This window comes from Orycteropus afer, unplaced genomic scaffold, assembly GCF_000298275.1.
Source record: "Orycteropus afer afer isolate SDZICR_OR568_19922 unplaced genomic scaffold, OryAfe1.0 scaffold00278, whole genome shotgun sequence".
Taxonomy (NCBI): domain Eukaryota; kingdom Metazoa; phylum Chordata; class Mammalia; order Tubulidentata; family Orycteropodidae; genus Orycteropus; species Orycteropus afer.
This window is the reverse complement of record NW_006921865.1, coordinates 4,561,762-4,568,823: the sequence shown is the minus strand read 5'-3', so window position 1 is coordinate 4,568,823 and position 7,062 is coordinate 4,561,762. Positions and strand designations below refer to the sequence as shown.

Genomic DNA, 7,062 nt, shown 5'->3' with positions numbered 1-7,062 from the left:
GTCAAGTGCCTTAGGCACTACACCACCAGAGCTCCTGTTATGTTGTTAGGTTCCATCAAATTGGTTCTGACTCATAGCAACTCTATATAGAACAGAACAAAACACTGCCTGGTCCTGGCCATCCTCACAATCATTGCTATGTTTAAGCTCATTGTTGCAGCCACTTTATCAATCCATTTCATTGAAAGTCTTCTTCTTTGCTGACCCTCTACTATACCAACATGATTCTTTCTCCAGATACTGGTCTTTCTGGATAACATGTCCAATATTTGTGAAACAGTCTTTCCATCCTTACTTCTAAGGAGCATTCTGGCTGTACTTCTTCCAAAACAGATTTGTTCATTCTTTTGGCAATGCATCATTTATTCAGTATTCTACACCAACATCATAATTCAAATGCATCAATTCTTCTTTGGTTTTCCTTATCCACTGTCCAGATTTCACATGTAAAAGAAACAATTGAAAATACAATGGCTTGGGTCAAGCACACTTTAGTCCCCATAGTGACATTTTGCTTTATAAATAAGTCTTTAGGAGCGGATTTTCCCAATGCATTACATCATTTGATTTCTTCACTGCTGTTTCCATGGCCGTTGTTTATAGATCCAAGTAAAACTAAATCCTCGACAACTTCAATTATTTCTGATTATTATGCAATTGCTTATTGGCCCACTTGTGAGGATTTTCGTTTTATTTATGTTGAGTTATAATCCATTCAGAAGCTTGTAGCCTTTAATTTGCATCAGTAAGTGCTTTAAGCCCTCTTTGCATTCAGCAACAAGTTTGTGTCATCTGAGTATCACAGGCTGTTAATGAATCTTCCTCCAACCCTGATGCGGCATTTTCTTCATATACTTCAGCTTCTCAAATTGTTTGCATAACATATAGACTAAATAAATATGGTGAAAGGATATAACCCTGAAGCACTCTTTTATTGATTTTAAATTACATAATACCCCCTTGTTTCATATGAACAACTGTCCCTTGTACAGGTTCCCATGAGCACAATTAAGTATTCTGAAATACAATTAAGTATTCTTGCAATGTTATCCATAATTTATTATGATGCACAGTCAAAATCCTCTGCATAGTGAATACAACACATGGGAAAAAATAGTTATGATATTCTCTGTATTCAGCCAAGATCCAAATGACATCCGCAATGATATACCTCATTCCATGTCCTCTTCTGAATATGGCATGAGTTTCTGTAGTTCCCTGTCAATGCATATACATATACATACATACATATGTATATATACATAGTTTTTACATACATATACATAAGGAGAGAGAGAGAGAGAGAGACAGACAGACAGTGTCATTTTAAATAATTGTGTCATTTCTTCATTTCTGTCTCCTGATTGGGCAAGAATAATACATTCACTTTGGCTAATAGACTTTTTGTTTTGTTTTGTTGACAGGGCTGCCCAAAAGGGCTCATAGGTTTATTGGGCCACAGCCAGGAGATCAGCGTTTGGACTTGACCACACGCTCAAGCTCATCCTTCTTCATAATGGCCTAGGAGTTGAAACAGCCCTTGGCTGCATTGACGAGCTCATCCGCCAGGCATTTAGCAATGGTCTTGATGATCTGGAAGCCAGCCTCACCAGCACCAGTCCACAGCAACCAGACAGCCTAGTTCACACAGGCGCAGTGGTGACACATTCGCGGCTTATCGCCCCACTGTCCCAGCTCACCCAATGCGTGTTGAATCCTCCCGGGGGCCACCGTTGATGATGGCATTCACCAGGACCTGCAGGGGGTTCTTGCCCGTGAGCAGGTGGATTATCTCAAAGGCATGCTTGATGATGCTCAAGGTCATGAACTTCTTGCTGTTGTTGCGGCTGTGCATCCATGGAGTTGGTGAGGCGCTCCCCGATGGGGCACTGCGCCTTGCGGAAGCTCTTGGCTGCATAGCGCCCTGCACTGTGGGGAAGGTACTTGGCATGTTTCTCCTTCACTGCAATGTAGTCCTGCAGGGAAATGTCAGTTGATCTGCACATCATTTGTGCTCTACTTCCCAAAGAGCTTGATGTCAGGGGTCTCTGGCACAAGTGAGGCTATCTCTCACTGAGTCATCCTGGGAACTATGGATGCAACCAAGGAATCAGCCTTTTCCTAATGCTATCATGGTGGTCACAGACTTTTTCTATACCATCCCTCCCTGTACCCACCTCAGCGAGCGGCCCCCAATAGATTATTAGCAGACTTCTTGTAAGCAAATACTTGAGAGAGTATTGTGCATCTCCAGTTCCTTTCTTGTTTTTCTGTGGCTACCATTAGAATATTCCAAGAAGGCTAGCCAGAAAAAGGGAAAGAAGACACTTGTGCAAGTGAAAGACACATAGAAGAGAACAAAATTTTCATAAAACTAATGAAAGACCTGAGCCAATATCATTATAATTATCTATATCGCTCATAGCTGATGGCAGATGCATCAGTAAAGCTAGTCAGTCCACTGACTTGTTAGGAAAAAGAAACCCTTACTGCTTGGAGGCACTACATTTGAGGTAGTTTATTATGCAAAAGTACTGTGGCAAAAGATAACTGACACAAGGGGCTAATTTATCCAGAAAATAGAGTAGTTCTAAATCTGTGTAAAGTATATTCCACTGCCATCGAGTCGGATCTGATTCATAACCACCCCTCCTTGGGTTTCCGAGGCGGTATCACTATGGAAGTAGATTGGCCAACCTTCCTTCCGAGGAGTTTTTATAATATTTAATGTAAGGAAAAATAATAAAATTATTGTATACTGAATTAGAAACCTAAGGAGGGGTCACTATGAGTCAGATAAGACTCGATGGCAATGAGTTTGATTTTTTTTTTTTTTTGGTTATGCTGAATTAAAGGAGAAATACAAAAATACAGAAATACAAAAATTCCCAACTTCACATGGTCTAATGTAATTTAAAATGTCCACGATCAAAAAGAAAAAGACAGAAATCTCGATATAAACTGGAATAAAAATTAACAACACTTCACTAAAAAAAAGAAAAAATCAAACCATATGGAAAGTTTCTCAGCACTATTAGTCATAGTCATCAATGAATTGCAACCTAAAAGCATCATGCAATACTACTGCATGCACACCATAATGGTTAAAGCAAGAGAAGATAAATTATATTCTTTCTTCATATTCATTTACTACAGTACAAAGAATCTGTCACAAAATGTAGTGAATTAAATTATCACAACTTTATATCTCATGGTTCTATGTGTCAAGATTTCTAGAATTTCCACATGGATGATTCTTTTGTTCTTCATGGCATTAAAGAAGATCGTTTGTGGTATTCAGCTACTAGTGAATGAACATGTGTTAAATATTCAAAATAGCTTCACTCATGCTGCTGGCATCTCGGCACATTTGCTAGAAAGCTAGGATTTACTGATATTCAACCAAGCTCTATTTACCAGGGGGTTCTCAGACTACTCACGCTGTTATTCTGACCTCCATATAAGGAAGATTAAAAATGCTCTGGGGGGGGGGGGAACAAAACTGTAAGACTTCTTTTCATAGGCCTTAAAAGTCTCAAACTTCACTCTGATGTAGTCTAGTGACCAAAAAAGTCATCCAGGTGAGCCATGTTTCAAGTGGAAGGGTATTAGATGTCACCTCTTAATAAGAGTATTAGCAAAGATTTTTTTTTGCCATTATTAGCCTACATAAATACAAGTATTTGTGAAGAGGGTAAATACACTGTTGCTGTAGGTATAAATCGATGTATTAAGTTTTGGAAACTAAAATTATCCTTTAAAGTTAATCGTGTACATACCTTAGAATCCAGCAGTTACACTTGCAGATACATGTTTTGGCTACCTCATGCCACTCTAACAGAAAACATCACAGGTGGATGACTTTAACCAACAAAAGTTTATTCTCTTACAGTTTTGGAGGTTAGAATCTGAGTTCAAAATGCCAGGTTCTAGGGGCTGGGTGAAAGCACTTTGACCTTGGGTTTCAGCTCTGTCTCTTGCTCCTGGCCCACTGAAGTTGGAGGCTTTCTTCACTCAGGCAGCTGCAGGGTGCTGAGGCCAACAATCCCAAGGTCAACAAGTAAAAAGACACAGACCTGATATTACCACACCATATACCAAGCCACTGATTCAAGTCCAGTAACAGTCCTAAAGTCTGCAGATAACATGGCAGGCTGATGAATAATGACTCAGCTACATGTAGGATTCAAGCATGACAAAAGCTACAGATCATTCCTAAAGCTTCTCCTAATACACAGGGAGCAGACCACATCTCTAAGGCAACTACTCAGCTGCTCACAGTAGATTCCATCATGGAGGTGATTACCAATGCATCATGGGAAATACTATATCCAGTTGTCCAGACACTCAAAACTGGGCCCAGCTTGGTAAACTACCATAATATATAACCCCATAAATACATAATACTTCCACCAAAATATACATAATAAAGTTATAATTGTAGCACTATTTAGCTTAAAATTGGAAAATGTGATAAAATCTCTGTGGTCAACTTGTTAAGTTGTATGTCAACTTGGCTGGGACTGGTTGAGTGGCTGGGCAGCTGGATGGAGTTATTCCCCATGATGAAATTGGTAATTAACTTCATGATGGAATCTACTGGAGCAACTGAGTAGCTGCTTTAGAGATATGGTCTGCTTCCAATATATAAGAAGCAACTTTGAGGAAGGTCTCCAGCTTGTTGTGCCCAAGTCATTGTTCAGCAGCCTGCCATGTTCTGCCAATGCTGGGACTATCAGTGGACTTAAATCAATGGCCTGCCATGTGGTTTGGTAATATCGGGACTGTCCCTTTTCACTTGTTGACCTTGGGTTTGTCAGCAGCCAGCAGCTGCCTGAGTGAAGAGATGTCTCTAGCTTCAGTGGGCTGGGAGCAAGAGGCAGAGCTGAAACCCAAGGTCGAGGGGCTTTCAGTCAGCCCCTAGAGCCTGACACTTGGAACTTGGACTTCTAGCCTCCAAGACTGTAAGAGAATAAACTCCTATTTGTTTAAGCCATCCCATTTCTGGTATGTTCCTGTCAGTGTGGCACCAGGTAACCAAAACAATATCTAAATAAAGTGTGTGAGACACACGATAACAAACTCATAGCCTAAATGCTCATCTTAAACAAGGATTTTGACAATTTTATCTTCAAGAAATGAATTTGGATGGACTAGTGATTATTGCTGAAATGACACTATATAATTTCTGCAGAATGTTTCTAACTAATTTTCTTGGGGCACTCAGCCTTGGAACCCAGATACCAGGTCATAAGGAAGTCCAAGCAGCCCACTGAGAGACCAACATGGATAGAAATCTGACCTTGAATTAGCCTATAACTGACAACTGGTGCCAACATGCCAGTTGAGTGAGTGCAACTTCTTTATAATTATCTCCCAATCCTGAATCAAACTGCCATAGCTAACAATAGGTGGAACAGGTTTGTGAACAAAAGAAATGATTATTTTTAATTTAAGGCATTATATTTTGTTCAGTGCAGCAAGAATTACTGGGATAGAATTAGATAGCAGATATGATGCCTGTAACTACATCACTGGTTTTAGTACCAGAAAGCAGGTGAAAGTCTACAGGGCCTTGACAAAACTGTTAGTGAGATCCAAATGGCCTCAAGGAGGCTGTAAGTGAGGGCTTATAGGAAGAAAAATGTTATTGGAGGCTGGAGGAAAGGGAACTTGAAATATGCAGTGACAGAGTTGGAAACACTGTCTCTTGAAATAATGTGGAAAACAGGAACAACACCTATTGAATTTGATGAACTAGCTAAGGAAGTTTTCAGGTAAAATATTTAAAGTGCCCCAAGCATCTTCTAGCAGCCTGTGATAAAATGTGAGAGGAAAGGGACAACATAAAGAAGTGTTTAAAGTTAAAAGAAGCCAGAATATCCGCTGCCACTACCGAGTTGATTCTGACTAATATTGACCATATAAGACTGAGGAGAACATCCCCATATGGTCTCCAATGATGCTAATCTTTATACAAGCAGACTGTCTCTTCTTTCTCCTGCAGAGCAGTTGGTAGGTTCGAACTGCCGATATTTTGGTTAGCAACCAAATGCTTTAACCACTCATTTCCAGCTTATACTCATGACAAAAAATATCTCAAATTATCAAAGATCAAATCTCACTTAGAAATATTACCTCAAAAAATAATAAAGGGAGTGATATATAAATCACTTTTAGATAGACAACAATCTATAGACAGTTTTAGGAAATGTCTTTTGATATTCTTGCCTAGAAAAAAATCTTCTAAGACTCTCAAAGACATTGTCCCATAGTAGTCTCATAGGAGTTGAAGAAGGCAAACGAGAGTTTAAAGATGTGTCTTTTTTCTGATGGCATGCAATATATATGTTGTTGTTGTTGTTAGGTTCCATCGAGTTTTCTCCAACTCCTAGTGACCTTACATAGAACAGAATGAAACACTGCCCAGTCCTGTGCAAGCCTCACAATCCTTGCCGTACCTGAGTTCAGAGTGCAGCAACTATGTCAGTCCATCTTGTGGAGGGCCTTCCCCCTTTTTGTTGATCCTCTACCTTACCAAGCACAATATCCTTCTCCAGAGAATGTTAGCTTCTTACAACATGGTCAGGTAGGTGAGACAATGTCTGGCCATTCTTGCTTCCAAGGAGCATTCCGGCTGCACTTCTTCCAGGACAGGTTTGTTAGTTCTTTTACTAACAGGGTACTTTCAGTATTCTTCACCAACACCACAACTCAAAAGCATCAACCCTTCTTTGGTCTTCCTTATTCATTGCCCAGCTCTCACATGCATATGAGGCAATTGAAAATACCATGGCTTGTGTCAGTCACACCTAGTCCTCAAGGAGACATCTTTGTTCTTCAGCACTTGAAAGAGGTCTTTTGCAGCTAATTTGCCCTGTGCTGTGTGTTGTCTGATATCTTGACTGTTGTTTCCATTGCTGTTGATTGTAGAATATGAAGTAATATGAAGTCTTTGACAATTTCAGTCTTTGCTCCATTTATCATGATGCTGTTAGTGGTCCACTTGTGAGAGTTTTTGTTTCTTCGTATTGAGGTATAATCCATACGGCAGATTATAGT

The 7,062-nt window shown here is 39.8% G+C and overlaps 1 pseudogene; it reads right to left on the bottom strand.

Moving 5' to 3' along the window:
- Window positions 1-1,470: 1,470 nt before the first annotated feature.
- On the bottom strand, window positions 1,471-2,082 carry LOC103205292 (annotated as a pseudogene).
- Window positions 2,083-7,062: the final 4,980 nt, after the last annotated feature.